At 42.9% G+C, this 25,521-nt stretch overlaps 1 pseudogene; it reads right to left on the bottom strand.

Annotated features, from left to right (window-relative positions):
* Positions 1-552: 552 nt before the first annotated feature.
* On the bottom strand, positions 553-25,521 carry LOC119516050 (annotated as a pseudogene).

Genomic DNA, 25,521 nt, shown 5'->3' with positions numbered 1-25,521 from the left:
TTCTTTTTTATTTTATTTCATTTTTTCCCATCAGCTCCACCTCCTCTCTTCCAGGATTAAAGCCACAATTGGAGCTTGCCTGAGCTACTTTCCCTTGCCCCCAGGAGACAACTTAGGGAATTATCTCCTTCACCTGAGTAGTTACTTTCAGACATACCTTAATTCTGCCCTTGCCTGGGGCAGTGCTGAAACCTGAGAGTTCCTGCAGATCTAATGGGCTATTAAAAAGTTAAAAAATAATAAAAATAAAGAAAGAAAAGAAAAAAACTCTTTTCAGAGGTGGACCCCATCTCCCATGGTATGCCAATCAATAACTGGAGTTGGTACCTGTTTCTATGTGCCCCTTTTTCTTGGGGTCCAGTACTTTTCTGCTATTGTGAGCTCCTCTGGCTCCAAAAGTCCCTGTTTTTATTTATTGTTAGACATGCCCCTCTCTGTCATTGGTGGGGGTTGGAAACTCCCAGTTACTTTAGTGCTTGCTTTTGATTTATCTGTACTTGGAGCTTGTATTCAGCAGTCTGAATTTGTTAATTAATTCTGCAATTGTAGCCTTATTAAGTCTCCCTCCTTGCTCTCTGCAGAGATTGCTTCTTTTTCCCTCATGGAACCAGCTCCAAGACATCCTAATATGCCAGTGGGGGAAGCGCACCAGGCTCCATGGCTGGGGAGATTTACAGTTCAACACTGCAATCTCAGCCATTCCACCCATTCCAGACTGGTGTACAATGTGTTTCCAGTCACAGAAGTCCCCCCATACAGTTGTTACAGACAGTTCCTTGCTATTTACCAGCTGCCCTAGAAGAGGAACTAAATTCCATAACTCATTATGCTGCTATCTTACTCTGCCCCCTCCTCCAGGGTGGGTCTTAATCTTTGAATTGGAGTCCTTTATAAATGGATGGATACAAAGACATAAAGCCATGGGAGCAAGAGGCTGAAAGCAATGAAACCCAGAAGAGAAGGGAGAGACCAGAAAATGCTGCCATGTGCCTTGTTGTGTGACAGTGGATTCCAAGATCACAGGAGCCAATCTTCAAGAAGAAAGCATCATATTGATGGTGGTTTGATTTGGACATTTTCACTATCTCAAAACTGTAAGCTTGTACACTAATAAATTCCCATTGTTAAAAGCCAACCTATCTCATGGTATATTGGTTTCAGCTGTCTAGCAAACTAAAACAGTTTTGAAACCTGAAAAGTAGGGTGTAAAATTACAAAGACAAAAAATGTTGAAATGGCTTTTTAATTGGGTAATGAGTAGAGTCTGGAATTATTGTGAGTTGCTTGATAGAAAGGACTAGATTGCTTTGAATAGACCGTTAGTAGAAATACGGATGCTAAAGGTACTTAGTAATGATGACTTGTCATTGCAAATTGGAAGAAAGGTGATTCTCATTATAAAGTGGCAGAGAACTTGGCAAAATTGAGCCCTGATGTCAGATGGAAGGCAGAATTTGAAAGGGATGAGCCTGAATACCTAGCTGAGAAGATTTTCAAAGTAAATGTGGAAAGTACTGCCTTGCTTCTCCTTCCAGTTTATAGTGAAATGTGAGAAGAAAAGGAAAAGCTGAGAACTGAACTCCTTGACACAAAGAAACCAGAAGCTAATGGTTTGGAAAATTCTGAGCTTTTGGAAAATGAGTAGCTAGAGAATAGTCCTCCATGTGAGGATTTAACTGAACATGGACCCAGTCAGCCTTTTCAGTGCAGAAATCCAGAAAAGATTTGTGAAAAGTGCTTTTGTCTGATTGTTGGGACCCCTGTGTGCTGCATGCAAAACTCACAGGTTTTTTGCAAGATCTGACTGAAAGGAACCACTGCCAGCCTGGACTGAAAGGGACAGACAAGGAACAGAATGAAGGAAAAGTGACTTTGAAGGCAGAGCTGTGGAAGCTGACCTCTGCTCTGAAGACACCTTCTCAGGTCAAAAGAGTGGGCCCACACATTTGTGTGGAAAGGTGACTGTGCCCAAGCACTCAAAGAGGCCAGGCATTCTGCACCATTGTTCAGGAAGAGTGCGGCCACGCCAGTGTTCTCAGATGCCAGGGGGGTTGTGGACAGGCTGGTTGCCACCCTGATGCTTGATGAGGGTGGAATCTTCACCCCAGTATTTGGGGAGAGCATGGACACTGCAAAAGCACTTGCAAAGGGTGGGACTGTTGCTCCATCAAGGTCTGCAGCACAAAACATCCTTCCATAAATGATTCTTAGTCCTCAGTCAGAGTTTGCTCTGCCGGGTTTCAGAATTGTTTGAGACCCACGATCCCTGTTTTCCTTCCAGTTTCTCAGTGTGGGGATGGAAATGTTTATACCAGTCCTTCCATTGTATATTGGAAGCAGATAACTTGTTTACTAGGCTTTATGGGTCCAAAGACAATGGGGAATTGTGCATCATGGCAGACCATACCTAGAAGTGATTCTGATAAGACTTTGTACCCAGCATTCTTTCTTAAATGATTTAACGCTTTTGGCATACTGTGATGGAATGAATGTATTTATCATGTTGAAAGAATATGTCTTCTTTGGTTTCAGTGGTTGACATAATGGTTTGGAACTGTGTGTGCCCCAGGAAATCATGTTCTAACGCTAGTCCATTCCTGTGAGTGTAAACCTAATGTGAGTAGGTTTTCATGAAGTTACATCAGTTAAGGTGCAACCCCAGGTGGGTATTAATCTTCCTACTGGAGTCCTCTATAAACAGGATGGATACAGAGAGAGAAAGCTGTGGAAGCAAGAGGCTGAAAGCGACAAAACCTGGAAAAGAAGGGAGAGACAAACAGATGCCACCATGTGCTCTGCTGTGTGACTGGAGTCCAGGATCACCAGTGGCCGGATTTCAGGGAGATATTATCATCATGATGCCTTGATTTGGACATTTTCTTTATCTCAAAATTGTAGGCTTGTAAGCTAATAAATTTATTTATTATTAAAAGCTGACCCATTTCATGGCATATTGCTTCCAGCAACCCAACAAACTAAAACAGTTGGACTCACAAACATTAAGAGTATTAAGAGAAGTTTTGACAAACATTTATTGTCTATATTGAGAATTATTCTCCACTAATGGACACTCAGATACAGTGACCACAGGTGTGTGCTCCTGGATACCTGGTCATCAGTGCAGTTTTTCTTCAGAATTTTGTACTTTTCATACCAAGGTATAATATACACTGAGAAGAAGCCCTGGATTTGCTAAAAATGAAACAAAAGTGAACAAAAACAGTATTAAAAAAAGCAACATGAACAGTGAAAATTTAAAAGGAGGAAAGTAGAGAATATAAGACAAGAGAGTGGAGAAAAGAACCAACATCTTGCCATCCTTCCAATCCAGATCTGGTTTGATCTTTATTTTTATTTCAGTCACCTGATAGTAATATTGCTGGGATCATCCTAGGAAATGTCTTTCTGTTTGTGGTCAGGTTTGGAGAATGAAATAAAGTGCCCATATGCATCCTAGAAATGACTAATACTTTTCTCCCTCTTCATCTTTACTCATGTAGACTTCACTTCATTCCTTTCCTTACTCTGCCTCTACTGGCTCCAGCCATCCCTTCACCCACACACCCATCCACCCACACACCTATCTATTCACCCATCCACCCATCCAGCCATCTACCCATGCATCCATCCAACCATCCACATACCAATCCAGCCATCAATCCACCCATTCACCCATCCACCCACCCACCCATCTACCCATACATCCATTCATCGACCAATCCATCCACCCATCACCCAACCATCCATCCATACATCCATCCATACACCCATTAACCCACACATCCACCCATCTACCCATATATTCATCCACCTTACAGGCATCCATCCATCCATCCACCCATCTAGATATCCATCCATCTATCCATCCATTCCCATTCATTCATCCATTATCCTTCCTTTTACCGATCCATCAATCCTTCCTGTTATCAAATCCTCTCTTCCCTCCTTCCTTCCATTCATCCACCCATCTATTGCATTCTGTCTTTCCCTCATCTTTATTCTCTCCCAAGATTCTCCATTTCTTTTTCATTACCCTCTTCTCCCATAATTAAAAGTCAATACTTTAAACATATTTTTCATATTAGCGTTTAACATTTCTTTGTCTGATCTCTATGGGACTCTAAGATGTTTGCTTTTCTGATTTTGTTGCCCTGCTTTTCATCTGAAACTCCTGAGTGGGGGTGGAGGAGAGAGGCTTAAACTTTTGCATTTCTCTTAAAATAAAAAACAGAAGACTAACTCCACCAATTCAATCTACCAAGTCAATATGTTCCTTTAACTATACTTTACTGTGATCTTCAATTTTTTTCAGGTATTTCATAATCTTCTCCAGGGAAGAACCATAAAGCTCCACCTAGCATATTTTCAAGAATTATCCGTGTAGAAAGTGAGCAGGAAGCCCGGGGTGACTATGTTTCTGTGTTGGGAACACCCAGACCTTTATGACCAGGTGACGATATAATTTATAAAACAAACCAGGGTACACTGTAAGCAAAAGGGTTGCTAGTAGTGATTACAGCAGGAAACTAGTCATAAATCAGCGTAATATTAACTCATTTGGGTAGAGTGAAGTGTTTTGCAGGGCTGCTAAGACTTGAGTAACTCCACAGGCCCCTCTGCACGTGGGACCCACCCTGACATGGACACTGCAGTGATGATGGCATGGGCCAGGGTCCAGCCAGCCTCCCCCAGATGTGGCAACCCATGGGTGGGCACAAAGCATATTTGGGGTCTAGGCTGCACTTGGGGCTCCCTGGCAGCTCACACACATGCAGGTTTGCCTCCTGTCCCGAGCCCAGTTGTTTCTGATCTCACTTTCTCATCATCTTTTCCTCCTTCCCAAGTTGACTGCTTGTACATTCTAGACATTCATCCTGGCATACTGATGAGTTTCTGCTGGCTGCTAAAACAGCATTAATAAATAGCCATTTCCTTTGACCCCAGAGCGTCCCACCACAGTTCATCTACCACAGCTCCCTTCTCCTTCCAGAAACAAAGGAGTGATTTATTTGGGACAGGACCTTAGCCCAGCTCCTGCTCACATTCATTTTACTCTTTGAGAGTAACAAAATTATTGGTGCATTCCTTTCAAGCAGAGCTTGAAAAAATCCCAAGTGATTCTCCCTCAACTTGTCCTACAGCCACAGAAAACCCTACCAGAAAACTGAGTCTCTAAGCTATTGTGCTTTCACCCAATACCTTGTAAAGCTCCCCTTCCTGGAAGACACAGTTGGTGGTCTCTGGCTTCTGGCAGGTGGTCCGCTGCATTTCAATGTCCGCATGAAGCTCCATATGATCAGTAATCTGTGGGAAGGAAGTGACAGGGAGTTCTAATATGACTTCCTCTCACTTTTCTTTAGCTTTCGGTAAAGGCAGCTCCTTTATTCCCTTACTCAAGGCTAAGAGACCCGTCCTGGATGGGTTGGTGGGCTCTCTCTCCCCTTCCTCTCTCACTCCCCTGTCTCCTTTTATTGCTCGAGGAGAATGCACCAGAAACCACAGAAACATGGTCCTTTTCCATATGTAAGGCCCACCCCCTTGGAAAGCACAAAGGATGTTGATGGTTTTGGGCAGGGGCCCATGTTATGGATTGAATTGAGTCCCCCAGAAAGGCATGTCCAAGTCCTGTGCATGGGACCCTATTTGGAAATAGGATCTTTGAAGATGTGACTAGTTAAGATGGGGCCAAACTGGACTAGGGAGGGTTCTGGTCCAATATGACTGGCACCCTTAGAAGGAGAGGAAGTTCTCACAAGACAGACAGAGAGGACACCCATGTGATGGAGGCAGAGATTGAGCTATGCTGCAAGCCAAAGATGCCATGGATTGCCCACCAACCCAGAAACCCTACAGACTTTGGTGGAAGCATGGCCCTGCCAGCATCTTGATGTAGACATCTGGCCTCCAGAACTGCAAGAGAATACATTACTGTTATTTTAAGCCACCCAGGTTGTGGTATTTGGTTATGGCAGCCCTAGCAAGCAAAAACAGCCAGAACACTTTTTTTTCTGTAAAGGGCCAGATGATAAATGTTGTAGTCTTTGCAGGTACCCCAGTTTCTGAGCCATAGCTCAGTCTGCAGTCAGAGCCAATGCAGACCCAGAAGATACAGACATGAAAACCCATGGCTGGATTGCCCTAAAACAAAAGGGGTCTGCAGGTAGATTTGGGTCACAGTTTGCCAACCCCTGATCTTTGGTGTTGATCCACACCAGTGGCTGTGGGTTTCTCTCAAAAATCCCACTGCAAACGGAATGAGGTTGGATTTCACTTGAATCGGAGTTCCCCCAGGATGCTATAGCTGTATCTACAAAGGAGGAAAGCTGTGCACTGACCTGTCTCTCGATTTTCAGGGTACGAACAATCTGGAATTGTATTCGTCATCACTGTTTTTGTTGAACTCTTTGGTCACAAATTCCAGGGTGTCAGTCACATAGTCTTCAGTTGCAGGCACGTCTGCAATACTTATAAAGGTTTTTCTAACTGCTTCATTGGAGAGGGCCCCCAGGGCCACCAGAACAGCTGACAGGAGCAGTGGGGCCTGCCGGGATCTGGCCATGGTCCATCCACTGGGAGGTAAGGAAAGGGCCTGCCCTGGTTCTCCAAGGGCCTGGTCAGCAACCAGCAGCTCCCAGACCTTCCCTAGCAAGATTTAGGACCAGGTTATAGAGCACGCTCCTCTCCTTCCTCCCTTTTTATTTGCAGCCACACCCACAGAAAAGCCAGGGCAGGAGCATGTGGGGAGCTACTGGGGACCGATGTGCTCACATCCACCTTCATTTCGGTGTTTTGCCCAGTTCACCTCTCACACACATATACTCATGCACACACATATGCATTGCTTCTTTTGGGGGGCAGTTCCCTCAACAACACCCACCCTCCTGCTAGAGGCAGGCTAGGTAGGTCAACCAAGGCAGTGAGACACCCAGGGCCCAGGTACAGGGCCAGAGATCTGAGATAACATCAAACTTGCAACTAAGCTGAAAGAGCACTTCACCATAAGGCAAGAACTTCCTCAATAAAAAGTGTTACCTATTTCTTGGTTTACCTGACACTGTACCTTGTCAGCTGTCAAAACCACTGAAGAAAGGAAGTAGGAAGGGGCTTACAGCAGAGCAGCAGGCCAGAATATAAAATTCAAGCACAAATCAGCTGGGCCCACGTCTCTTTCTTGAGCACACCCATGCTAACTTCTCTAGCGTGTCCTGTATTTTCCAATAAACTTCACCTTTTGCTGCTATTATTTGCTTTCTTGTTCTTGAATTCTTTCTCCTGACGAGACCCCAAGCCTGGAGTGGAGCTAGGCTCCAGTATCAGCAGAGCTCTGGTAACATCTGCCTGGTAACACTGCTGTCCCACCAAAGCTGGGGAGGGGCCTCTGTCCACCAAGCTCATCTCCGCGGGGGCTGTGGGAAGTCTGGAGAGGCAAGAAGCAGTGGACACACAAGTTGCTGAAGCATGAACAGGTGAGCTTGGGGCCTTGGCCACTGCCCAGGGCAGTGGGAGGTTAGAGACCTATGGGGAGGGGCCGCCATGCCTGGAAGGCTCCTCTGGCCTTGCCCTGCTCCTGGAGATCAGTTTTGGCTGGCAGCCCTCCCTCAAAGGACAAAGCAGCAACAGGAAGGTGGAATGTAAGGGCTTCTTACCTCCAATGGTGGTAGCATTTGAGCATTGAGCTCTTGCTGAATCCTAAGCATGAGCTCAACATTATTCACAGATGTCTGCATAAAGAGGAGTTGGAAAAGAGGCTGAGATGGAGCCATGGATCTTCAGTTGTAAGACAGAAAGAGCTAGTTCATCCCAGGAAGACAAGCAAGATTAGCTAGCATCCAATTGAAGAAGGAAGTGTTTGTGGTTGGAATGAACTGGGGGCTCTGCCCGAGGTGCATGCAGAGCTCCGGGCTCAGTTCAACCGTGTTATTGTTACATCACTGATAGAAAGTCCATTGTGGCAGCATGTAGGCAAAAGCGATGTAAAGTGTGTGTAATGATGGTTTCCTGTGTGACACAGAAGAGGATGTAGGTGAGCCCAGGGAAGGGGAACCTGGAAGGAAGGAGGCCCATGTCAGGGCTTTCCACTGAGGCCAGCCAGGCTGTGCCACGAGCCGCCTATGGCCGGCACAGAGTTTGGTGGTGGGAAACAAGGGTCTCTCTCTTAACACCCCCTAAAAACCTCCCTCACAGACACACCCCCACATCCACACACTGACACACAAAGACATATACCCACCTATGCACAGACACATGCAATGAAAAACAGGCCCATTCACACGATGCAAACTACAGACACAAGATGGTGCACGTGCGCACACACACACACACACACACACCCCACCACCCCCTGCACGTACCCACACTCACATGGAAACCCAACTACACCTGCAAAGCCCTTTTCGCTGTGTCAGGTCCCACACTCACAGGTTTCAAGGGCTGGGGTGTGGACAACTTTGGGGGTCATTGTTTTGCTGACCACTGTAACACACATTCCTCTCTTCCTCCTTTGGCCAGAGCATCCTCTGGTTTCTTTATGCTCAGGGATGTGAACCCATTTAGCACCCCTCCTTCCCCAGCTGCTCTCAGCTCAGGACAATCCCAACCCAGCCCCTCTTATTTGCTTGGCCAGGGAAGCAGGGTGTCAGTAGAAGCTCTCAGTTCACATGTTTGATGTGAGGGTCAGACACGAGACCCCTTCCCTCAAACTTCCCCTCTACTGTCCAACTCCTGAGTATTTAATTTTCTTAGCCTCAGTGATTGATTTAGAGTCTTCACCCACCATGAAAAATTTTGCACCTTCCATGGATGTCTGCCTGGGTCAAAAATTCCATTTTAACACACGGCTACATTTACACAAAATGTTGCATATAACTTCAGGGGTTTTATAAACCCCCAAATCACATCTATTGGCATGGATCCTGAATAAAGAACCGCTTTTCTACACTCTCAACCGCTAAGAATTCATCCACATCCCAAGCTTTTATGGACGTGACCCCCAAATATTTACTTACATCCCAGGTCCCAGTTTTGAGGTCTGATCTTATACGTCCAGCTGATTGCTGCAAATTTCTTTGAAAGCCCCTGCATGTGCTGAAATTCCTCAATCCTAAGACTGACCTGTTGTCATCACTCTTCTAGCACCACCTCTCTGGGTCCCACATTCTGTCCACAGCTTCATCAATCTCCTTCCTTCTGTGCCCGGAGGCCCCAGAGCCAGCTCCCAAGTCCCATCCTGTCATCCATTCATTCTCTCAGCTCCTTCCCTGCTGCAGGTTCTTCATGGACAATGCACACCAATGGGATTCTTGCTAAGAACCTGCATCTTTGGATATCATTTTGAGCCCGTTGATCTTATTTATGGCAGCAGCTTTCCAAATTCCACCCAGAGTTGGTTTATTTGCTGAGATTTGCAATATAAGAGACCATAACCCCCAGCTGTCAGAAACGCTTTCTGGTCCATCTTGAAGAGAATATTAACTTCAGGGTTACCTGTGCTTGCCTAAGGTGTCTGTGGCCTCAGGCTTTGAGTGTTTCTGCTGGAAGATGCTCTCTGGCCCCCAATCTGTCATCTTGAACCAACAATCATGCTGAGGATGCTGAACTGTCTGGTTTCTAAAATTCCTTGCCGATTCTTCAACTCCAATCATTTTGTAAGGTCTCCACTTGTAATTGAAGAAGGTCCTTCCCCTCCTAACTCTTCATGGTTTCGTACAGTTCAGATAGGCTCAGTACAGTCTTGGTTTAGTTCCAACATCTTTCACACCCTCACGGATGCTATTCACTTGAGCCAAGTAGAACTAATGGCTGCTCCCTGGACTCAGTGTGGGTTAAAGTGGGGGATTAGCCTGGTGGTTGCCCAGGATGCCCGTCTACCAGGAGAATCATCATGTCACTGAATTAGGGCGTGGATGAGAAATTCATACTTATCAATGCTTTTCTCAGAGGGTAGGACCCCAACCCCTTGAAGGCAGCTCCAGTTTCCTGTGGGTCTTTGGTTTGGTTGGATTTTCTTTTGTAGAACTGGGGCCAAGTGGAATATTTGGGATCACAAAGAAGGGGTTGAGCTCTCAGCCAGGGCCCCCTCTTCACCTCTCCCTAGAGCCTGCACCCTCTTCTCTCAAAGCGGCAACAAACAACATATGGTTGTGTTTGCAGGGGTCCAGATCATCAGCAGGCCAGGGTCACCAGACTTCCCCCTGCCCAGATCTCCCACATGCCTTCCTTCAGGTCACTCTCAGTGCATCCCCTCTGAGGAATACTCTCCTCCCTTTCTTCACTTTGTTAGCACTTACTCATCTTCCTGGACTCTGCTCAAGGGTTGTCTCCTTCAGGAATTTTCTCTGGATTGCTTAACCCTCCCCTCTGCCCTGGTTGGTGCAAATGTGCTCCTCTGAGCCCTCACATTGCCTCGTGTGTAAGTCCATCAAAGCCTGCAAGGGTGTCCTCCCTTCATTGCTTTTACAGTCTGTCTCTGCCACCTGAGTCTAAGCCCCAAGGTACAGTGAAGACAGAGTCCAGGGTGGCACCCTGGCTCCACCATTCACCAGTTGGGTAACTGTGGGCAGGTTGCTTATATTCAATATGCCTCAGTCTTCTCATCTATAGAATGGATATAATAGTAATTCCTATCTTGTGTTGTTGTGATAATTAAATGACATTAATTCAGGCAAAGTGCTTAGAATGGTGTTTAACAAAGGTTAGCTATGGTCATCATTAACATCGTCATCATCATTGACACCTGGTATAGTACTTGAATTTGAATGAATGAGTGGCCATGTTCATGGCTGCACACACACACACACACACGTACACACAGGCAAACACACTCACACCCCCACCCACACCCCATGCACATACATGCAACACATGCACGCTCACCTTCATACACAATCACACACATACTCGCACATGCATCCACACTTACACACATGCACATGCACACATGCATGGGCTGAAACACCCATGTGCATACCTACTTGTACATGCATGCATGCTCACATTCTCACACAATCACACACTCACACATGCACTCACAGTGTTACGCTTTGGTTCCTCATTCTCACTCATCCTTTCTGTCCAGTTGGTTACTGGATCATCTTCTGAATGCCTCTGGAAGACCCCGGGGTATAAGTGTCACCAAGAGGTCTTTGTTTTGTTCATGGCTGAATCCCAGTGCCCAGCATGAAATCAGTTCTCAAAAACACTTCAAATGAGTGAACGAACTAACAAAATCCTTTTCCCCAAACTACCCCCCATCCTGCCCCAGCCTGACTCTTCAGTCCCTCCATCTGGGCTCATGTAGGTCCCACCTGCTCATCCCCATGCACTTCGGCCAAATTCCAGGGGCTGCCACATCCTGGAAAGTCTTCAGTACTCCTGCAGCCTGTGTTCATGGTGCTGCCTCAGTTACTTACCCAGCTTAGGCTCCTGCTAGGAGAGTGTCTGTTTCCCCAAACCCTGCATTCTCCCCCAACACCTCCCAAGCCTCCAAAGCACTTACATTCATCTGGGAGCAGTGGGGACACTCAGATGCTTCCCGTCACGGGAAGTCCCAATCCTCCCATGCTTTGCCCAGTTCGCCCCTCCCCCAGCTGCCTCCTTGGGTCCTGAGGATCACCTGCCAACTGTCCCGGGTGGCAGCTGTGTTCAGGGGCGCCCACTGGTGGCCGAGGTGTGCACAGCCACACTGGAGCCCCTGCCACCACCTTCGGCCCTCGGAGAGCAGTCCTCTGCCCAGGCTTCAGACTCCTCTCTGGGCTCCTCCAGCCCATGAGCTCCACCTGGCTTTCTCCTGTTCCAAGACACCAGGGCTATTTCCAGTTTGGGGCCATTATCAATGGAGCTACTGTGAAGACTTAATGCTTGGCCTGCTTTTTTGCAGGGTATAAGGCGAGTGGGAAACCCTTCCAGCCAGGCTCTGTCTTCTGGTTTCCTGGTATTTTACTCTGTCTGAGATAAAAAAAGAAAAATGGAAATTTGGTCCAGGCAAGAGAGGAAGGGCAAGTCTAATGTACAATGGATACCAACAAATAATTTGCAGGATAAAAGCAAGAAAAATGATCAGAATCTGTCTGAGATGCCATTCCCCCATTCACAGTTAAAGAAATGCAAATGAAAACAACTGGGTACCATGTTTCACCCATTAAACTGACAAAAACCAAAGAGTTAGGCAATATCCCAGTGGTGGTAAAGTTCTGGGGACACTGGCACTCTGGCAGGGTCATAAAAGGGTGAAAGATTAGGGAAGAATTTGGCAATAGTTACTGTTGAAACCTGATCCAAGCACAGGGGCCAGCCTGCTGTCAAAACAGGTGGGTTTGTTGCCCCCAGGCAACAAAGAAGGGCCCTGGGACCCCTGTGGAAAGCCACTCTGCAGAAAAGGCATGTTTCTTAGGGTGTGGGTTCCTGCTGAACAGCTCTGAGGAGGGTGTCCTGGGCTGGCTGCTGTCTCAGAGGGGAGATTAGAAGAAGAGGGATAAAGTAGAGATTGGTGCTCTCTTGAGGTGAGGGTACCCCCTATAACAAGATGCATGTAGCAAAGAGAGCCCAGGTCATCACTGATAAAAAAAAAGTAGTGGTCACACAAAATGGGGGTATTGTGGTGTTTTATGGCTGCTGCCTGGTCTTGGAGAAACAATCTTCCTGTCAACTTTGCAGCCACGGTAGCTGTTTTTGTGCTCTCAGTCTCAGTCCAGTTAAACAGGTTTTTCTTTTTCAGGCTGAGATGATTTTCACTCTTTTAGTCTTAGACAGTTTTATACTCTTTCACTATCAGAGCTTTAAAAGGCACAGATACTTTTAGACTCAATGAATCTATTGGTATCCATGCATAGCCAACATTGTCAGGGACATGTTACAGCCCAGAGGCTGTTACTAGCAGTTGCCGTCCTCCAGCACCAGTGTCTCTGCCTCAGAGCTTTCTCTGACTGCCAGAGCTTGCTCTACCCTTGTGTGCAGGACAAGCCAACAGATCGGGACCAGCCCCCCAGAGCAGCTGGGGACATTGATGTACAGATAGCCCAGCGCCCTCATGCCTCCTGGGGGATAACTCGGTGGTAAGCTGCACAGCCTCTCCACGGTCCTTGGGGACATTTTAAATTTATCAAGACTTGCTTTGTGAGCCACCATGTAGTCTATCCTGGAGAATGAAATATGAGCACTTGAGGAAAAATATATCCTGCTGTTCTTGGATGCTCTTCTATAAATGTTGAGTCTAGTTCATGTATCATTTTATTCAAAATCTCTGTTTCCTAATTGATCTTCTGTCTTGATCTTCTATCCATTGATGAGAGTAGTGTATTGAAGTCTCCTACTACTAATGTAGAAGTGTCTTCTTCTCCCTTCAGTTTTATCAGTGTTTGCCTCATGTATTTTGGAGCACTCTGGCTTGGTGCATACATAGTTATGAGTGCTATGTCTTCTTGACAGATTGTCCCTTTTATTATTTACAATGCCCGTAATATCCATTTATCTATAAATATTTTAAACTCTTCCTCATTTTTGAAGGACAGTTTTGCTGGATATAGAATTCTTGGTTGGCAGTGTTTCTCTTTCAGTATCTTGAATATATCATACCACTGTCTTCTCACTTCCATGGTTTCTGCTGAGAAATCAACACTTACTCTTCTCAAGCTTCCCTTGTGTGTGATGAATTGCTATTCTCTTTCTGCTTTCAGAATTCTTTCTTTGTCTCTGACATTGACAATCTGATTAGTGTCTTGGAGTAGGTGTATTTGGATCAATTTTGTTTGGGTTATGCTCTGCTTCATGGACCTGTAATTTTATATCGCTCATAGGAGTTGGGAAATTTTCATTGATTATTTCCTCTATTATCCTTTCTGCCCCTTTTCCCTTCTCTTCTCCTTCTGGGACACCCATAACATGTATATACATGTGATTCATGTTGTCATTCAGTACCCTGAGACCCTGCTCTTATTTTTCCATTCTTTTCCCTATCTGTTCCTTTGGTTGTGGGATTTCAGATGTTTTGTCCTCTAGTTCACTGATCCTTTCTTCTGCATCTTCAAGTCTGCTGTTGTAAGTCTCCATTGTGTTTTTCATCTCTTCTATTGTGCCTTCCATTCATGTAAATTCTGCCCTTTGTTTTTTCAAGCTTTTCAGTTTTTCTGTATGGACACCCTGTGTCTTTTTTTTTTTTTTTTTTTTTTTACATTTTTAATGTGAAATATAACATATATACAGGAAAACATGTTATATATTACAGTTCCACCCTGTCAGTTAGTTCCTTCTGGCTATTCTAGTACACTAGAAACTAAAAAAAAAAAAAGTTATACAAAGATTCAGTATTTGTAATCCTTTTAAAATCCTATATTGTCAGTTGCTACCCCTCTCTCTCATTTGATCACTGTCTCAACCTTCAGGAATGTCTAGGCAGTGACCAATTTAACTTGTTCATATTGAAAAGAGGTGTCCACCTTGTGAGGAAGGGGAATACATTCAGTTGATGTCCTTGGAGAGGCTATTCCTCTGGGTTTGGAGATTTATCTGGCATAGGAACAATCTGGGGTATTTAAGTTTCTGAAAAGTAAACTCTGTAATTGAAACTTTTATACAATCTCAGATATTGACCTAGGTAATCTTTAGTATTTTCAGGACTACTATTGGCTAGGGCTTGGCATACTGTAGACATTTGGAATAGCTAGTTGGAGCTTGCATAAGAGTAACTTCCAGAATAGCCTCTTGGCTCTATTTGAAATCCCTTAACCACTGAAACCTTGTTTTGTTACCTTTCTTTTCCCCTTTTTTGGTCAAAAAGGCATCCCCAATCCCTTGATGCTAGGGCCAGGCTCATTCCTGGTAGTCATATCCCACATCACCAGAGAGATTCACAACCCTTGGAGTCATGTCTGACATGGGGGTGGGGGGAAGGTAATGAATTTATTTACAGAGTTGGGCTTAGAGAGAGAAAGCTACATCTGAGCAACAAGAGATTCTCTGGAGGTGACTCCCAGGCATAATCATAGGTAAGCTCAGCTCCCCCTTTACAGCCATAGGTTTCACTGGAGCAAGCCTCAAGATCAAGGGCTTGTCTTGTTAAGTAGGGAGTTCCTAATTTTACATTACATATATTCTGTCCGTGATAAACAATGTCTCATGTTATCGTCACTTAGTTGCACAGTCACCATCACTCTCAATTTTAAACAATTATCATAACCCAAAACACCCCAAAACTCTTATCAGCCCCTAGTTATATATCCCTAGTATTAGTGTGATACCAGTAAAGTATTCTTATTAAATATAGTCTATAATATGCAATATGTAGTTTTTCCCATATACCATTCTGTTGTTAACTCTTTGTACCAGTGTCATACCTTAGAAGTACATCACACAAGCAGTTGTGGAATACATTTCTTTAAACAAGTCATTTCAATCATGTTTGCCTTCCATGTGGCACTGATATTCATAATCATATTAAAAAACTCATCACCTCTGTCCGTTCCCATACCTTTACATTCATCCTGATTAACAAGGCTGTACATCTTAAGTAATTATTCCCCATTCACTAGCTTCTGACTAGCTCTAGTTTCCCTATATTCTACATTATAAGACACTGATTATACATTGTTCAGGGAGTGATAACATATCTCTACTTTTGTGTCTGGCTTATTCCACTCAGCATTATGTCTTCAGGATTCATCCATATTGTCATATGTTTCAGGATCTTTTTCCTTCTTATGTATGGACTACATTTTCTTTATCCACTTGTTTGTTGAAGGACATTTGGGTTATTTTCACCTATTGGCAATTGTGAACAATGCCACTATGTACATTGGTGTGCAAATGTCTGTTCATGTCACTGCTTTCAGACCTTCTGGGTATATACCGAGAAGTGAATTTGCAGGATGGTAGGGTAACTTGGTATCTAATTTTCTGAGGAACTGTGAAACTGTCTTACACAGCAGCTTTACCATTATACATTCCCACCAGCAATGAATAAGAGTTTCAATTTGTCCACATTCTCTCCAGCATTTGTAGTTTCCTGTTTGTTTAATGGCAGCCATTCTTATTAGTGTGAGATGGTATCTCATTGTGGATTTGATTTGCATTTCCCTAATAGCTAGTGAAGATCAACATTTTTTCATGTGTTTTTTTAGCCATTTGTATTTCCTCTCCAGCAAACTATGTCTTCATATCTTTTGCCTTTTTTATAACAGGGATGTTTGTACAATTGCTGTTGAGTTGTAGGACTTCTTTATATAAGCTGGATATCAGTCTCTTATCAGATACATGGTTTCCAAATGTTTTCTCCCATTCAGTTGGCTGCCTCTTCACCATTTTGATAAATTCCTTTGAGGCACAGAAGCTTTTGATTTTGAGAAGTATCCATTAATCTATTTTTTCTTTTGTTGCTTCTACTTTGGGTGTAAAGTCTAAGAAGCTACATCCTAATACTAGGTCTTAAAGATGTTTCCCTACATTATCTTCTAGGAGTTTTATGGTACTGTCTCTTATATAGTGGTCTTTGATCCACTTTGAGTTAATTTTTGTATAGAGTGTGAGGTAGGTGTCCTCTTTCATTCTTTTTGATATGGATATCCAGTTCCCCCAGCCCAATTTGTTGAAGAGGCTATTCTGTCCCAGTTCAGTGGATTTGGGGACCTTATCAAGAATCAGTCAACCATACATCTGGGGGTCTGTTTCTGAACTCTCTATTTGATTCTGTTGATCAATATATTTATCTTTGTGCCAGTACCATGCTCTTTTGACCACTGTGGCTTTATAGTAGGCTTCAGACTAAGGAAATGTAAGTCCTTCCACTTCAGTCTTCTTTTTAGAATGTTTTTGGCAATTCAAAGCCCCTTTCCCTTCCAAATAAATCTGATAACTAACTTTTTCAAGTCTGCAAAGTAGGTTGTTGGAATTTTTTATTGGAATTGCATTGAATCTGTAGATCAGTTTGGGTAGACTAGACATCTTGATGATGTTTAGTGTTCCTATCCATGAACACAGAATATCTTTCCACCTATTAGGTCCCCTTCAATTTCTTTTAGTAGAGTTTTGCAATTTTCTATGTAGAGGTCTTTTACATCCTTGGATACATTTATTCCTAAGTACTTGATTTTTTTAGTTGCTATTGTGAATGGAATATTTTCTTGAGCATCTCTTTGATTAGGTCATTTCTAGTGTATACGAACATTACTGACTTATGCACATTAATCTTGTATCCTGCCACTTTGCTGAATTTGTTTTTTAGCTCAAGTAGCTTTGTTATTGATTACTCAGGAATTTCCAAATATAAGAGCACATCATCTGCAAATGATGACAGTTTTACTTCTTCCTTTCCAATTTGGATGCCTTTTATTTTTTCGTCTTGCCAGATTGCTCTGGATAGAACTTGTAGCACAATGCTGAAGAATAGTGGTGACAGTGGGCATCCTTGTCTTGTTCCCAAACTTAGGGAGAAAGCTTTCATCTGTCACCATTGAGTACTATGCTGGCTGTGGGTTTTTCATTTATGCCCTTTATCATATTGAGGAAGTTTCCTTCAATTCCTACCTTTTGAAGGCATTTTATCAAAAATGATACCAGATTTTGTCAAATACTTTTTCAGCATCTATTGAGATGATCATTTCATTTTTTCCCTTTCAATTTGTTAATGTGCTGTATTACATTGATTGATTTTCTTATGTTGAACCACCCTTGCATGCCTGGAATTAATCCCACTGGGTCATAGTGTATTACTATTTTAATGTGTCTTTGAATTCAATTTGCAATTTTTTTTTAGAACTTTTGTATCTATATTCATTAGGGAGATTGGCCTGTAGTTTTCCTTTTTCCTTGCTTCTTTTCTGCTTTTGGTATTAGGGTGAAGTTAGCTTCAAAAAATGAGTTAGGTAGTGTTCCTTTTTCTTCAGTGAAAGAGTTTGAGTGGGAAGGGTGTCAGTTCTTTTTGGAAAGTTTGGTAAAATTCCCCTGTAAAGCCATCTCTGGCCAGGGGCTTTTATTTGTAGGAAGATTTTGATGACTGATTGGATCTCTTTACTTGTGATTGGGTTGTTGAGGTCTTTTCTTTCTTCTTGGGTCAGTCTAGGCTGTTCATGTGCTTCCAGGAAATTATCCATTTCCTCTGAATTGTGTAGTTTCTTGGCATACAGTAGTTCATAGTATCTTCTTACGATTTTTAAAATTTCCTTTGGATCCACAGTAATGTTCCCCCTCTCATTTCTGATTTTGTTTATTTGTGTCTTCTGTCTTTTTAACTTCATCAGCCTAGCTCAACTTTTGGTTTTATTTATTCTTTCTATTGTTTTTTTAATATCATTTATTTCTGCTTTAATCCTTGTTATTTCTTTTCTTCTTGATTTAGGGTTAGTTTGTTGATCATTCTGTAGCTCCTTTAGAAGTTCAGTTACATCTTTGATTTTAGTTCTTTCTTCCTTTTTAATGTATACATTTGGAGCTATAAATTTCCCCCTTGGCACTGCCTTCACTGCATCCCATAGGTTTTTATATGTTGTGTTCTCATTTTCACTCATCTCTAGATATTTACCAATTTTGCTTGCAATTTCTCCTTTGTCCCACTGATTGTTTAGGAGTGTATTCTTTAACCTCTACATATTTGTGAATATTCTGTTTCTTGGGGGTTATCAATTTCTAATTATGGCCAGAGAATGTGCTTTGATTAATTTCAATCTTTTTAATTTATTAAGGCTTGTTTTGTGCCCCAGGATATGATCTATCCTGGAGAACATTCCATGAGTGCTAGAGAAGAATGTATACCCATGTAATTTGGGATGTAACAATCTATATATGTCTGTTAAATCCAATTCATTTATCACATTGTTTAGGTTCTCCTTTTCCTACTTGGTCCTTTGTCTAGTTGTTCTATCTATAGAAGAGAGTGGTGTATTGAAGTCTCCTATTATTATCATAGAAAAGTCTATTGCTCCCTTCAGTTTAGCCAGTGTTTGTCTCATGCACTCTGGCTCCTTGATTGGGTGCATAAACATTTATGATTGTTATTTCTTCTTGGTGAATTTTCCTTTTTATTAATATATAGTGTCCTTCTTTGTCCCTTATGACATCTTTGCATTTAAATTCCAGTTTTTCTGATATTAGTTTTACTACCCCCTGTTTTTTGCTTTGTTTTGTTTTGTTTTGTTTTGTTGGCAGAAGCTTGCATGGAACATTTTTTCCCATCCTTTCACTTTCAATCTCTTTGTGTCACTGATTCTAAGATGAGTCTCTTGTAAACAGCATATTGATGGATCATACTTTTTAATCCATTCTGCCAATATGTATCTTTTAATTGGGGAATTTAATCCATTCACACCCAATGTTATTACTGTGAAAGCAGTTCTTGAACCAACCATCTTATCTTTGGTTTTTATTTATCAGATCTATGTTTTTCCCCTTTTCTTTCTTTTTGTTTTTTTCCTTTAAGTTACCCTTACTAATACTCTTCAATTCTGTGCCCTTCTCCAGACCTCTCTCTACTTTCCTTTTTCTCAGCCAATATAACTCCCTTTAATATTTCTTGCAGGCAGATCTCTTGTTAACAAATTCTCTCAGCATTTTTTTGTCTGTGGAACTTTTAAACTCCCTCTCAATTCTAAAGGATAGCATTGGTGGATAAAGAATTCTTGGCTGGCAATTTTTCTCTCTCAGTATCTTAAATATGTCATGCAACTGCCTTCTCACCTCCTTGGTGCCCACTGAGTAGTCAGTACTTAGTCTTATGTGGTCTCCTTTGTATGTGGTCAATCTCTTCTCTCTTCCTGCTTTCAGGACTTTCTCCTTTTCTTCAGCAATTGACAATCTGTTTAGTATATGTCTCAGAGTGTGTTTATTTGGATTTATTCTATTTGAAGTTCATTGGACAAGTTTATTTGCATATTTGTGTCATTTAGAAGGGTTGGGAAGTTTTCCCCAATGATGTCTTCAAACACTCTTCCTAACCCTTTACTCTTCTTCTTCTGGGACACCAATGATTCTTATATCTATACACTTCATGTTGTCCATCATTTCCCTGAGATTCATTTCATTTTTTTTTATTTTTTCACCATTTCTTCTTTTGTGCATTTTCATTCAATTGCTCTGTTCTCTAGTCCACTTATTCTTTCTTCTGTCTCTTCAAATCCACTGTTTTGTTTCTCTAGTATATTTTTAATTTTATCAACACTATCTTTTATTTCCATAAGACCTGCTTTTTATTTACTCTTTCAAATTCTTCCTTCTGCTCTTCTAGAGTCTTCTTGATGTCCTTTATGTCTTTAGCCAATTCATTTAAGTTGTTTTTGAGATTTATATGTACTTCTTTGATTAATTGCTCCAAGTTCTGTGTCTCCTCTGGCTTTTTAAATTGGTCATTTGGCTTGACCACGTCTTCTTGTTTCTTCATTTGTTTATAGTTTTCTGCTGGCTTTGGGGCATTTTTTTGGGGGGGGGGGCAGAGCCACAGCTTGCTGGAGTATACTTTCCCTGTCTTCTCAGCAGATGGCCCTCTTGGGCCACCACTCACCATCAAGCCAGTTTTTCCCCAACTTCACCTGTGCACTGGGCAGTGTCCAAACTTGGTGGAAATCCAATCAGTGCACCATTTCTCTGTGTGCCCTGGGGACTGCCACCTCTAGGTGTGCAGTGTGGGCCCTGTGCAGTTTGGCAGGGAGTCTGCATAAGGGCACCAAGGGTCTGGTGATTCCTGGGCCTCCGAGTGGATCACTCCTGGTCTGTGGGTATGCACATCTCACCCTCCAGATCAAACGTGCCCTGTTCCCTGCCTGCTGTGTGCCTATGAGCCTCTGGGGTGTGGAAGGGGTGCCTGTTGCTTCCAGTTGGTGGCCTCACCTATCCCTGCCTCTTGCCCATGCACACCAAGGATTTCCATGGAGGGAGAGTAAATGTGGTCAACACTGGTCCACTACATCCTGGTTACCCTCATGGGACCTCTCAGCCTTGGGCTGTGGGGGATTATCTTCCAGCTAATTGCTGAAATGGGTTCATGGGAGTAGAGAGCTGCCCACTCCCCTGCTCATCGGCCAGCTCACCACTGTCAGCCCCCAGCGGTGGTCCCAGCTGAATAAACTCACCCCATCCTTTGAGACAGTTTCTCTGCTTTTCATCTATGTTCCCACCACACATTGTAGACACTGAAACCACTGTCCTGGGCATCCTCTGGAACTTCTATGGTTTCTTTCATGGAGGAGAAGTTTGCTCCACCTCACTTATTCTGCCATCTTCCCCTGTGTCTTCTTTATATCCTTCATCTCTTTGCCACATTTTCTTTCAACTCATTTATTTGATTTAGATGATTTGTTTGAACATCTTTAATTAGTTGCTTCAACTCCTGTGTCTCAGTTGAAGTGTTAGTTTGTTCCTTTGACTGGTCCATATCTTCATGCTTCCTAGTATGACTCATGAGTTTTTGCTGTCTAGGAATCTGATTTACTTGATTAGTTTATTCTGGATGTCATTTTCTCTTTTGCCTAGGGGTTTCTTATTGGTTGGTCTTGATCTCTATCTCTTCTTTGTCTCTCTTACCAGCCAGTTGCCAGATTAGCTCTGCCCCCCAGTCTCCCCCAAAAAACAGGTGCCCATGGCAACCTGCCTTTGGGGGGTAGGCACTGGGCACCACAACAAGGTCTCTGCATGGGGGTAAAACACGTCTGCTGGCTCTCAGTGGAGCTCTGCTTTTTGCTGGCCAGCAAGCCCTGGATTTGTTTTAGAGCACTGCTTTAACCATTGCATTGTCTGTATTTCTCAGCTTAATCAGGGCTGGGTTCCCATGCACGTGTGTAGACCAGCTCCAGTGGACCTGGGATAGGGTCCAGAGAGTTTCTGAGAAGTCCTGAAATTCCCTTGCACTTTCCAGTCTTCCCAGTGTATGGCAATATTCAGTGACTTAATTGTCATTAGAAGGTGTTTACCTTCTGGATCTGAGGCTGCATCTAACTGGACAGGGCTGAATTTTCTCCTGTGGTCCCAACTGTATCTGATTGGGCAGGACTGAATTACCTCTTACAGCCTGGACTGAGCAGGGTTGAATTACCTCCTGGAGCCCCCATCTGACTGTGCAGGGATGAAGCTGTGGGGTTCTTGTGCCCTCACTTTGCCAGGCAAAATCTGACTCAATATGTGGTTATGTTCCCCACTCCACCTATGGTAGAGGATCCCTCCCAGGTGCCACAGTTTTCAGTCATTCCCATGCAAGGTCCAGGCCACCAGCTACTGTTTCCTTCAAGGGTGGGGAAGGGCTTCCAGACACAGGGCTGGAAACAGTCTCTGCCTGCATTGTCTCACACTCTCCATCCCTCACAGATCTGGGCCTTGAAATGTCCTCCCCTATCCCCCTGGGGTCTTCAAATGGTAGTGATCTGTCTCACTGCTGTGAGAGATTTTATAGCTCCTTCCATGCTGTGCAAGACCAAGTGAGGGGGAGGGGAAAGGATCAGCCAGTCTGGAATGAAGTTTTCCTACCTGATCGTTCCAACCCGATTAGCCCCAAGACCAAAGAACATGCTTGGCATGGAGTTATGTCTGAGTTGAATTAGAGACTTACAAAACAGAAGATGAATTTCCTGATTGCAGTGGGTCAGGAGAGTGAAGTCAACATTGTGCCATTCTGCAAAGAGAGAGGCGTGCCAAGTTGGGGAAGCTTATCAAGGTTGGTGACAATGGAGTTTCTCACGATATTCGGTTGCACAAGGTCTCCCAAGATTTGGTAACTAACAGTGATTAGGGGAGGGACGTTTTAATGCTTTCCCACCATTGTGGAGAGAGACCTGTTGCCTGGTCATGTAGGTGGCTGCACATATCTCAGTAATGGAGGAGGAGGCCGGGCCCCTGGCCCTGGTTCCTCACACTGATATTTTTCTTTTTCTTCAATTTGGCATTTTTAGGGTCCTTCTCCAGTCTGTCCCCTCCTCCAGAGATTTGTACAAGTCAGAATTATTCCCCTTTTTCACTGAATATCTGGGGAGGTCAGTAGCTGTTTATGTTGCTATGTTGATGACATCACCCCTCTAAGTTATATTTTAAAGCTTAGAAACATATATATTATAATCATATGATGATTTCTACATTTCACTTGACATAGTGAAATAGTGATTCTCTGTTATCTTTTAAAGTTAGAAATGTATACATTATAATCCTTAGAACAATAAAAATCTACACAAAAATATATAAGCAAAAACACAATAGATAAATTGAAATGGAATACCAAAAAAAAAGATCAAATAACCCAAAAGAAGAGAGGAAATGGAATCAGCAGAATGGAAACAGAGGGAACAAACAGAAACAAATAATAACATGATCAACCCAAATTCAATCATATAAATAATTGTGTCAAATGTAAGTGATCTAAATGCAAATAAATTAAATTAAATCTAAAGTAAAATAAACAGATGGCCAACTGTTCTGGCTTGCAAATGCTGCCATTATGTAAAATATCAGAAATGGATTGGCTTTCATAAAGGAAATTTATTAGGTTACAAATTTACAGTTCTAAGGCCATAAAAGTGTTCAAACTAAGGCACTAGCAAGAGGATACTTTCACTGAGGAAAGGCCAACGGCATCCAGAACACCTGTGTCAGCTGGGAAGGCTCATGGCTGGTGTCTGCTGGTCCTTTGCTTCTGGGTTCTGGTTTATTAAAATAGCTGTCTCCAAAATGTCTCTGGGTTTCTGTCTCTCTTAGATTCTCTCTCTCAGCCTCTGTGCATTCTTGCCAGTTCTCCCAGGGTATTTCTCTCAAAGCATCTGGAGGTCCTCTCTTAGCTTGTACTGGGCAAACTCTGGGCTTCATCTCTTAACTTAGCATCTCCAAGCATCCTTTTGTCTGCATCTCCCAGTGTCTCCAAGCATCTTGGTCTGTGTTGGCTCTCAGCTTCTCCTGGGGGCAATATTTTGATATAGGAAATGTATTACTCTTGCAGGCTTGATATTCAGGGTGGATTGTAAACTAAAAATTTTTGTGAGATTTAAAAGATTAAGATTATTTTGATCACATTATATACAGATTTAAAGATGTGGTTATCACAAGTCTGTTATGAAGGAAAACTACTGCATAAAATAACTAACAGAATAAATATTTTGCATCAGTTTGGATCATCATGTGTAAAGAAAAGCTTGTACATATGTGTTCATAGCAGAATTATTCATAATAGCTAAAAAAATTTACAACCCAATCAAATGATGAATGGGTAAACAACATTTGATATATGCATACAATGGAATATTATTGGGCAATTAAAAGGAATGAAATACTGATACATGCTACAACATGGATAAACCTCGAAAATATTGGTAGAAGTGAAAGAAGCCACAAAAGACCACAGATTGTGTGATTCCATTCATATGAAATGCCCAAAATAGGCAAATATAAAGAGAAAGTAGTTTGGAGATTTCCCAGGGCTGGGGAGAAAGTGGGGAAATGGGATGGGTTGATGGCTAAAGGAGATTGGTAGATTTGAGGATGATGAAAGTGTTTGAAAATTGATTGTGGTGATGGTTGCACAACTCTGTAAATATACTAAAAATGCATCAAATTATATACTTTCAATGGATAAAGGGTATGGTAGGTGACAATAAAGCTGTTACAAAAAAGAGAAATCGCATTTTAAACTGTGGTATATTTACACATTGGAATACTCTACAACAATGAGAATGGACCAACTACAAGTACACACCAAACATGGATGAATCTCACAAACATAATGCTGAATGAAAGAAGCTGAGTGCACAATAGCACATCCTGTATGATTTGGCTTATATAAAGTTCATAAACAGGCAAAACTAATCTCTGTTAATAAAAATCAGGCCAATGGTAACCCTTAAGTGGGGTGTGACTAGCAGGGGACTTTAAGGGGCTTGTGGGGGACCAGTGATACTTTGGATCTTGGTCTGGGAGTTCATTACATGTGTACTCAATTTTTGAAACTTCCGTACACTTATCATATGTGTACTTTTGTGTACGTATGTTACATTGCAATAAAGCATTTATAGAACATTTTTTAAATATAGGATAGGGTATTTCCATGTCCTATTCTTCCCATAACTCTTTACCACAAATTTAGCAGCTTAAAACAATACAAATTCATTACCTTACAGTACTGGAGGTCAGAAGTCTGAAAAGGGTCTCACTGGGATAAATTCAAGATGCTGGCAGGGTTGGGTTCCCTCTGAAGGCTCCAGAAGAGAGTATGAGATGTGGGTGCCCTTTCCTACAAAAGATAAATGTTGCTGCTGCATGATTGCAACAGATGAAAATTTCAGATTGGAACTTGTGCTGGGGAGCTGCTGTATGCTGCTCAGAAGAACACAGAGGGGCTCACCTACCTCAAAAGAGGTGATGGAGTCACCTCCACCCACCTCAGACTCAGCAAGGGTCTGAAGCCAACCCAAGGTGTAGTCCTTGCTGGGGCAGGCTCCTCCTCAGCAGCGCAATGGGGTCCCCATCATAGGACCTGGTGCTCCCTGATTTGAGAATCTACCCCAACCCTGGGTCCGACCCCAATTAACAAAGCAGAGAGTGGAGTGTCCAGAGACAATGGGGCACCCAGCTGGCGCG

This window comes from Choloepus didactylus, chromosome 19 (genome assembly GCF_015220235.1).
Source record: "Choloepus didactylus isolate mChoDid1 chromosome 19, mChoDid1.pri, whole genome shotgun sequence".
In the NCBI taxonomy this organism is placed as follows: Eukaryota; Metazoa; Chordata; class Mammalia; order Pilosa; family Megalonychidae; genus Choloepus; species Choloepus didactylus.
The sequence above is the reverse complement of the archived record's forward strand: the minus strand, read 5'-3'. Positions and strand labels throughout refer to the sequence as shown.